Raw genomic sequence first — 10,713 nt, forward strand, 5'->3', positions numbered from 1 at the left:
AGTGTGTTGGAAATATGCCCTAGAGGCAATAATAAAATGATTATTATTATATTTCCTTGTTCATTATAATTGCCTATTGTTCATGCTATAATTGTATTAACCGGAAACCGTGATACATGTGTGAATACATAGACCACAACATGTCTCTAGTGAGCCTCTAGTTGACTAGCTTGTTGATCAACAGATGGTCATGGTTTCCTGACTATGGACATTGGATGTCATTGATAACGAGATCACATCATTAGGAGAATGATGTGATGGACAAGACCCAATCCTAAGCATACCACAAGATCGTGTAGTTCGTTTGCTAAAGCTTTTCTAATGTCAAGTATCAGTTTCTTAGACCATGAGATTGTGTAACTCCCGGATACCGTAGGAGTGCTTTGGGTGCTCCAAACGTCACAACGTAACTGGGTGACTATAAAGGTGCACTACGGGTATCTCCGAAAGTGTCTGTTGGGTTGGCATGAATCGAGACTGGAATATGTCACTCCGTATGACGGAGAGGTATCTCTGTGCCCACTCGGTAATGCATCATCATAATGAGCTCAATGTGACTAAGTGGTTAGTCACGGGATCATGCATTATGTAACGAGTAAAGTGACTTGCCGGTAACGAGATTGAACGAGGTATTGGGATACCGACGATCGAATCTCGGGCAAGTAACGTACTGATTGACAAAGGGAATTGCATACAGGATTACTTGAATCCTCGACATCGTGGTTCATCCGATGAGATCATCGTGGAACATGTGGGAGCCAACATGGGTATCCAGATCCCACTGTTGGTTATTGGCCGGAGAGCTGTCACGGTCATGTCTGCGTGATTCCCGAACCCGTAGGGTCTACACACTTAAGGTTCGATGACGCTAGGGTTATTAGGAAGACTTGTATGTGATTAACGAATGTTGTTCGGAGTCCGGGATGAGATCCCGGACGTCACGAGGAGTTCCGGAATGGTCCGGAGGTGAAGATTTATATATGGGAAGTTGTCATACGGTCACCGGAAATGTTCGGGGGCATACCGGTATTGTACCGGGGCCACCGGAGGGGTTCCGGGGGTCCACCGGGAGGGGCCACCTCTCCCAGAGGGCCTCATGGGCTGTAGAGGGAAGGGAACCAACCCTTGGAGGGCTGGGCGCAACCCCCCCTTGGGCCCATGCGCCTAGGGTTGGGGGGGAACCCTAAAGGGGGCACCCCCCTTGCTTGGGGGGCAAGCCCCCTCCCCTTGGCCGTCGCCCCCCCCCCCCTCTAGATCTCATCTAGAGGGGGTCGGCCCCCTTCCCCCTTCTCCTATAAATAGAGGGGCGAGGGGAGGGTTGCAGCACCACATCCAAGGCGCAGCCCCTCCCCTCCCCAACACCTCTCCTCCTCCGTAAGAGCTTGGCGAAGCCCTGCCGGAGTACTACCACTCCATCACCACCACGCTGTCGTGTTGCTGTTGGAGCCCTCTTCCTCAACCTCTCCCTCCTCCTTGCTGGATCAAGGCGCGGGAGACATCACCGGGCTGCACGTGTGTTGAACGCGGAGGTGCCGTTGTTCGGCGCTAAGATCGGAATCCACCGCGATCTGAATCGCTTCGAGTATGACTCCTTCATCCGCGTTCTTGTAACGCTTCCGTCTCGCGATCTTCAAGGGTATGAAGATGCACTCCCCCCTCTCTCGTTGCTAGTTACTCCATAGATTGATCTTGGTGATGCGTAGGAATTTTTTAATTTCTGCAATGATCCCCAACAGTGGCATCATGAGCTTGGTCTATGCGTAGTTTCTATGCACGAGTAGAACACAATTTCGTTGTGGGCGTAGATTTTGTCAATTTACTTGCCACTACTAGTCTTATCTTGTTTCGGCGGCATCGTGGGATGAAGCGGCCCGGACCGACCTTACACGTACGCTTACGTGAGACAGTTTCCACCGACTGATATGCACTAGTTGCATAAGGTGGCTAGCGGGTGTCTGTCTCTCCCACCTTAGTCGGATCGGATTTGATGAAAAGGGTCCTTATGAAGGGTAAATAGAAATTGGCATATCACGTTGTGGTTTTGGCGTAGGTAAGAAACGTTCTTGCTAGAACCCTATAGCAGCCACGTAAAAACATGCAACAACAATTAGAGGACGTCTAACTTATTTTTGCAGCATATGCCTTGTGATGTGATATGGCCAAAAAGGATGTGATGAATGAAATATATGTGGTGTATGAGATTGATCATGTTCTTGTAATAAGAATCACGACTTACATGTCGATGAGTATGACAACCGACAGGAGCCATAGGAGTTGTCTTTATTTATTGTATGACCTGCGTGTCACTGATGTAATTACTTTACTTCATTGCTAAACCGTTAGCCATAGTAGTAGAAGTAATAGTTGGCGAGACAACTTCATGGAGACACGATGATGGAGATCATGGTGTCATGCCGGTGACGATGATGATCATGGCGCCCCGAAGATGGAGATCAAAAGGAGCAAAATGATATTGGCCATATCATGTCACTATTTGATTGCATGTGATGTTTATCATGTTTTTGCATCTTATTTGCTTAGAACGACGATAGTAAATAAGATGACCCCTCATAATAATTTCAAGAAAGTGTTCCCCCTAACTGTGCGCCGTTGCGAAAGTTCGTTGTTTCGAAGCACCACGTGATGATCGGGTGTGATAGATTCTAACGTTCACATACAACAGGTGTAAGCCAGATTTACACATGCAAAAATGCTTAGGTTGACTTGTTGAGCCTAGCATGTACAGACATGGCCTCGGAACACAAGATACCGAAAGGTCAAACATGAGTCGTATAGAAGATACGATCAACATGAAGATGTTCACCGATGATGACTAGTCCGTCTCACGTGATGATCGGACACGGCCTAGTTGACTCGGATCATGTGTCACTTAGATGACTAGAGGGATGTCTATCTAAGTGGGAGTTCATTAAATAATTTGATTAGATGAACTTAATTATCATGAACTTAGTCTAAAACTTTTGCAAAATGTCCTGTAGATCAAATGGCCCACGCTCATGTCAACCTCAACTTCAACGCGTTCCTAGAGAAAACCAAGCTGAAAGACGATGGTAGCAACTATACGGACTGGGTCCGGAACTTGAGGATCATCCTCATAGCTCCCAAGAAAGCATATGTCCTAGAAGCACCGCTAGGTGAAGCACCCGTCCCAACGAACCAAGACATTATGAATGCTTGGCAGTCGCATGTTGATGATTACTCCCTGGTTCAGTGCGGCATGCTTTACAGCTTAGAATTGGGGCTCCAAAAGTGTTTCAAGCAGCACGGAGCATATGAGATGTTCCAAGAGCTGAAAATGGTTTTCCAAGCTCATGCCCGGGTCGAGAGATATGAAGTCTCCGACAAGTTCTACAGTTGTAAGATGGAGGAGAATAGTTCTGTCAGCGAGCACATATTCAAAATGTCTGGGTTGCACAACCGCTTGTCTCAGCTGGACATTAACCTCCCTGATGAGGCGGTCATTGACAGAATCCTTCAGTTGCTCCCATCTAGCTACAAAAGCTTCGTGATGAACTACAATATGCAGGGGATGGTGAAAACCATTCCTGACGTATTTTTGAAGGAAGTATGCCCTAGAGGCAATAATAAAGTTATTATTTATTTCCTCATATCATGATAAATGTTTATTATTCATGCTAGAATTGTATTAACCGGAAACATGATACATCTGTGAATACATAGACAAACATATAGTCACTAGTATGCCTCTACTTAACTAGCTCATTAATCAAAGATGGTTATGTTTCCTAACCATAGACATGTGTTGTCATTTGATTAATGGGATCACATCATTAGAAGAATGATGTGATTGACATGACCCATTCCGTTAGCCTAGCACTTGATCGTTTAGTATATTGCTATTGCTTTCTTCATGACTTATACATGTTCCTGTAACTATGAGAAATATGCAACTCCCATTTACCGGAGGAACACTTTGGGTACTACCAAACGTCACAACGTAACTGGGTGATTATAAAGGAGTACTACAGGTGTCTCCAAAGGTACATGTTGAGTTGGCGTATTTCGAGATTAGGTTTTGTCACTCCGATTGTCGGAGAGGTATCTCTGGGCCCTCTCGGTAATGCACATCTTTATAAGCCTTGCAAGCAATGTGACCAAATGAGTTGGTTATGGAATGATGCATTACGGAACGAGTAAAGAGACTTGCTGGTAACGAGATTGAACTAGGTATTGGATACCGACGATCAAATCTCGGGCAAGTAACATACCGATGACAAAGGGAACAACGTATGTTGTTATGCGGTTTGACCGATAAAGATCTTCGTAGAATATGTAGAAACCAATATGGGCATCCAGGTTCCGCTATTGGTTATTGACCGATAATAGTTCTAGGTCATGTCTACATAGTTCTCGAACCCGTAGGGTCTGCACGCTTAACGTTACGATGACAATTTTATTATGAGTTTATAAGTTTTGATGTACCGAAGTTTGTTCGGAGTCCCGGATGTGACCACGGACGTAACGAGGAGTCTCAAAATGGTCGAGACATAAAGATCGATATATTGGAAGCCTATATTTGGACATCGGAATCGTTCCGGGTGAAATTGGCATTTTACCGGAGCACCGGGAGGTTACCGGAACCCCCCCGGGGGTTATTGGGCCTACATGGGCCTCGAGGGAGAAGAGGGAAGGAGGCAGGAGGGGGCCGCGCGCCCCTCCCCTTCCTAGTCCGAATAGGACAAGGGAAGGGGGCGGCGCCCCCCCTTTCCTTCCCCTCTTCCTCCTCTTTCCCCCCTTCTCCTATTCCAACTAGGAAAGAAGGGAGTCCTACTCCCGGTGGGAGTAGGACTCCCCCCTTGGAGCGCCCTCCTTGGCCGGCCGCCTCCTCCCCCCTGGCTCCTTTATATACGGGGGCGGGGGGCACCCCATAGACACACAAGTTAATCTACGGATCATTCCTTAGCCGTGTGGGGTGCCCCCCTCCACCATATTCCACCTCGGTCATATCGTCGCGGAGTTTAGGCGAAGCCCTGCGCCGGTAGAGCATCATCATCGTCACCACGCCGTCGTGCTGACGGAACTCATCCCCGAAGCTTTGCTGGATCGGAGCCCGGGGATCGTCATCGAGCTGAACGTGTGCTGAACTCGGAGGTGCCGTACGCTCGGTACTTGGATCGGTCGGATCGTGAAGACGTACGACTACATCAACCGCGTTGTCATAACGCTTCCGCTTATGGTCTACGAGGGTACGTGGACAACACTCTCTCCTCTCGTTGCTATGCCATCACCATGATCTTGCGTGTACGTAAGAATTTTTTTGAAATTACTATGTTCCCCAATAGTGGTATCAGAGCCTAGGTTTTATGCGTTGATGTTATATGCACGAGTAGAACACAAGTGAGTTGTGGGCGATACAAGTCATACTGCTTACCAGCATGTCATACTTTGGTTCGGCGGTATTGTGAGATGAAGCGGCCCGGACCGACATTACGCGTATGCTTACGCGAGACTGGTTTCACCGTTGCGAGCACTCGTGCTTAAAGGTGGATGGCGGGTGTCTCTCTCTCTCACTTTAGCTGAATCGAGTGTGGCTACGCCCGGTCCTTGTGAAGGTTAAAATAGCACCAACTTGACGAACTATCGTTGTGGTTTTTATGCGTAGGTAAGAACGGTTCTTGCTAAAGCCCGTAGCAGCCACGTAAAATTTGCAACAACAAAATAGAGGACGTCTAACTTGTTTTTGCAGGGCATGTTGTGATGTGATATGGTTAAGACGTGATGCTATATTTTATTGTATGAGATGATAATGTTTTGTAACCAAAGTTATCGGCAACTGGCAGGAGCCATATGGTTGTCGCTTTATTGTATGAAATGCAAACGCCCTGTAATTGCTTTATTTTATCTCTAAGCGGTAGCGATAGTCGTAGAAGCAATAGATGGCGTAACGACAATGATGCTACGATGGAGATCAAGGTGTCGCGCCGGTGACGATGGTGATCACGATGGTGCTTCGAAGATGGAGATCACAAGCACAAGATGATGATGGCCATATCATATCACTTATATTGATTGCATGTGATGTTTATCCTTTATGCATCTTATCTTGCTTTGATTGATGGTAGCATTTTAAGATGATCTCTCACTAATAATCAAGAAGTGTTCTCCCTGAGTATGCACCGTTGCGAAAGTTCTTCGTGCTGAGACACCACGTGATGATCGGGTGTGATAGGATCTACGTTCAAATACAACGGGTGCAAAACAGTTGCACACGCGGAATACTTAGGTCATACTTGACGAGCCTAGCATATACAGATATGGCCTCGGAACACGGAGACCGAAAGGTCGAACGTGAATCATATAGTAGATATGATCAACATAGTGATGTTCACCATTGAAACTACTCCATCTCACGTGATGATCGGACATGGTTTAGTTGATTTGGATCACGTGATCACTTAGATGACTAGAGAGATGTCTGTCTAAGTGGGAGTTCTTAAGTAATATGATTAATTGAACTTAAATTTATAATGAACTTAGTACCTAATAGTATTTTGCTTGTCTATGTTTGTTTGTAGATAGATGGCTCGTGCTGTTGTTCCGTTGAATTTTAATGCGTTCCTTGAGAAAGCAAAGTTGAAAGATGATGGTAGCAATTACACGGACTGGGTCCGTAACCTGAGGATTATCCTCATTGCTGCACAGAAAAGTTACGTCCTGGAAGCACCGCTGGGTGCCAGGCCTGCTGCTGATGCAACTGACGACGTTAAGAACGTCTGGCAGAGCAAAGCTGATGACTACTCGATAGTTCAGTGTGCCATGCTTTACGGCTTAGAACCGGGTCTTCAACAACGTTTGGAGCGTCATGGAGCATATGAGATGTTCCAGGAGTTGAAGTTAATATTTCAAGCAAATGCCCGGATTGAGAGATATGAAGTCTCCAATAAGTTCTATAGCTGCAAGATGGAGGAGAATAGTTCTGTCAGTGAACATATACTCAAAATGTCTGGGTATAATAATCACTTGATTCAACTGGGAGTTAATCTTCCTGATGATAGTGTCATTGACAGAATTCTTCAATCACTGCCACCAAGCTACAAGAGCTTCATGATGAACTATAATATGCAAGGGATGAACAAGACTATTCCCGAGCTCTTCGCGATGCTAAAAGCCGCGGAGGTAGAAATCAAGAAGGAGCATCAAGTGTTGATGGTTAACAAGACCACCATTTTTAAGAAAAAGGGCAAAGGGAAGAAGAAGGGGAACTTCAAAAAGAACAACAAGCAAGTTGCTGCTCAAGAGAAGAAACCCAAGTCTGGAACTAAGCCTGAAACTGAGTGCTTCTACTGCAAGCAGACTGGACACTGGAAGCGGAACTGCCCCAAGTATTTGGCGGATAAGAAGGATGGCAAAGTGAACAAAGGTATATGTGATATACATGTTATTGATGTGTACCTTACTAATGCTCGCAGTAGCACCTGGGTATTTGATACTGGTTCTGTTGCTAATATTTGCAACTCGAAATAGGGACTACGAATTAAGCGAAGATTGGCTAAGGACGAGGTGACAATGCGCGTGGGAAATGGTTCCAAAGTCGACGTGATCGCGGTCGGCACGCTACCTCTACATCTACCATCGGGATTAGTTTTAGACCTAAATAATTGTTATTTGGTGCCAGCGTTGAGCATGAACATTATATCTGGATCTTGTCGGAGACTCCATATCTCTCGACCCAGGCATGAGCTTGGAAAACCATTTTCAGCTCTTCGAACATCTCATATGCTCTGTGTTGCTCAAAACGCTTTTGGAGCCCCGATTCTAAGCTGTAAAGCATGCCGCACTGAACGAGGGAGTAGTCATCAACACGCGACTGCCAGGCATTCATAACGTCTTGAGTTGCAGGGAAACCGGGTGCTTCACCTAGCGGTGAATCTAGGACATATGCTCTTTTGGCAGCTATGAGGATGATCCTCAAGTTCCGGACCCAGTCCGTGTAGTTGCGGCCATCGTCTTTCAGCTTGGTTTTCTCTAGGAATGCGTTGAAGTTGAGGGCAACATTAGCGTGGGCCATTTGATCTACAAGACATATTGCAAAAGTTTTTTAGACTAAGTTCATGATAATTAAGTTCATCTAATCAAATTATTAATGAACTCCCACTCAGATAGACATCCCTCTAGTCATGCAAGTGATCCATGATCCGAGTGAACTAGGCCGTGTCCGATCATCACATGAGACGGACTAGTCATCATCGGTGAACATCTTCATGTTGATCGTATCTTCTATACGACTCATGTTCGACCTTTCGGTCTCTTGTGTTCCGAGGCCATGTCTGTACATGCTAGGCTCGTCAAGTCAACCTAAGTGTTTTTGCATGTGTAAATCTGTTTTACACCCGTTGTATGTGAACGTTAGAGTCTATCACACCCGATCATCATGTGGTTCTTCGAAACAACGAACTTTCGCAACGGCGCACAATTAGGGGGAACACTTTCTTGAAATCATTATGAGGGATCATCTTATTTACTACCGTCGTTCTAAGCAAATGAGATGCAAAAACATAATAAACATCACATGCAATCAAATAGTGACATGATATGGCCAATATCATTTTGCTCCTTTTGATCTCCATCTTCGGGGCGCCATGATCATCATCGTCACCGGCATGACACCATGATCTCCATCATCGTGTCTTCATGAAGTTGTCAGGCCAACGATTACTTCTACTACTATGGCTAACAGTTTAGCAATAAAGTAAAGTAATTACATGGTGTTTATTCAATGACACGCAAGTCGTACAATAATTAAGACAACTCATGTGGCTCCTGCCGGTTGTCATAATCATCGACATGCAAGTCGTGATTTCTATTACAAGAACATGATCAATCTCATACATCACATATATATATCATTCATCACATCCTTTTGGCCATATCATGTCACAAGGCATATGCTGCAAAAACAAGTTAGACGTCCTCTAATTGTTGTTGCATGTTTTTACGTGGCTGCAATAGGGTTCTAGCAAGAACGTTTCTTACCTACGTCAAAACCACAATGTGATATGCCAATTTCTATTTACTCTTCATAAGGACCCTTTTCATCGAATCTGATCCGACTAAAGTGGGAGAGACAGACACCCGCTAGCCACCTTATGCAACTAGTGCATGTTAGTCGGTGGAACCTTTCTCACGTAAGCGTACGTGTAAGGTCGGTCCGGGCCGCTTCATCCCACGATGCCGCCGAAACAAGATCAGACTAGTAGTGGCAAGTAAATTGACAACATCTACGCCCACAACAAAATTGTGTTCTACTCGTGCATAGAAACTACGCATAGACCTAGCTCATGATGCCACTGTTGGGGAACGTAGCAGAAAATAAAAAATTTCTATGCTTCACCAAGATCAATCTATGGAGTCATCTAGCAACAAGAGAGAGGAGTGCATCTACATACCCTTGTAGATCGTGAGCGGAAGCGTTCAAGAGAACGGGGTTGATGGAGTCGTACTCGTCGTGATCCAAATCACCGAAGATCCTAGTGCCAAACGGACGGCACCTCCGCGTTCAACACACGTACGGTTGGGAGAATGGGGCCCTCCGGAATAGGTGGCCCCACCCGGTGGACCCCCGGGACCCTTCCAGTGGTCCCGATACAATACCAATGACCCCCGAAACTTTCTCGGTGGCCAAACTGGACTTCCTATATACAAATCTTTACCTCTGGACCATTCCGGAACTCCTCGTGACGTCCAGGATCTCATCTGGGACTCTGAACAACTTTTGGGTTACCGCATACTAATATCTCTACAACCCTAGCGTCACCGAACCTTAAGTGTGTAGACCCTACGGGTTCGGGAATCACGCAGACATGACCGAGACAGCTCTCTGGCCAATAACCAATAGCGGGATCTAGGTACTCATGTTGGCTCCCACATGTTCCACGATGGTCTCATCGAATGAACCACGATGTCGAGGATTCAAGTAATCCCGTATACAATTCCCTTTGTCAATCGATACGTTACTTGCCCGAGATTCGATCATCGGTATCCCAATACCTCATTCAATCTTGTTACCGGCAAGTCACTTTACTCGTACTGTAATGCATGATCCCATGACCAACCACTTGGTCACATTGAGCTCATTATGATGATGCATTACCGAGTGGGCCCAGAGATACCTCTCCGTCATAGGAGTGACAAATCCCAGTCTCGATCCATGTCAACCCAACAGACACTTTCGGAGATACCTGTAGTATACCTTTATAGCCACCCAGTTACGTTCTGACGTTTGGTACACCCAAAGCACTCCTACGGTATCCGGGAGTTACACGATCTCATGGTCTAAGGAAATGATACTTGACATTAGAAAAGTTCTAGCAAACGAACTACACGATCTTGTGCTATGCTTAGGATTGGGTCTTGTCAATCACATCATTCTCCTAATGATGTGATCCCGTTATCAATGACATCCAATGTCCATAGTCAGGAAACCATGACTATCTGTTGATCAACGAGCTAGTCAACTAGAGGCTCACTAGGGACATGTTGTGGTCTATGTATTCACACATGTATTACGATTCCAGATAACACAATTATAGCATGAATAATATACAATTATCATGAACAAGGAAATATAATAATAATCATTTTATTATTGCCTCTAGGGCATATTTCCGACACATGTGGCACACGAAATCAAAACGAACAAATCGCTGCCCCCCTGCGAAAGAAGAAACACAA

This window comes from Triticum dicoccoides, chromosome 5B (genome assembly GCF_002162155.2).
Source record: "Triticum dicoccoides isolate Atlit2015 ecotype Zavitan chromosome 5B, WEW_v2.0, whole genome shotgun sequence".
In the NCBI taxonomy this organism is placed as follows: Eukaryota; Viridiplantae; Streptophyta; class Magnoliopsida; order Poales; family Poaceae; genus Triticum; species Triticum dicoccoides.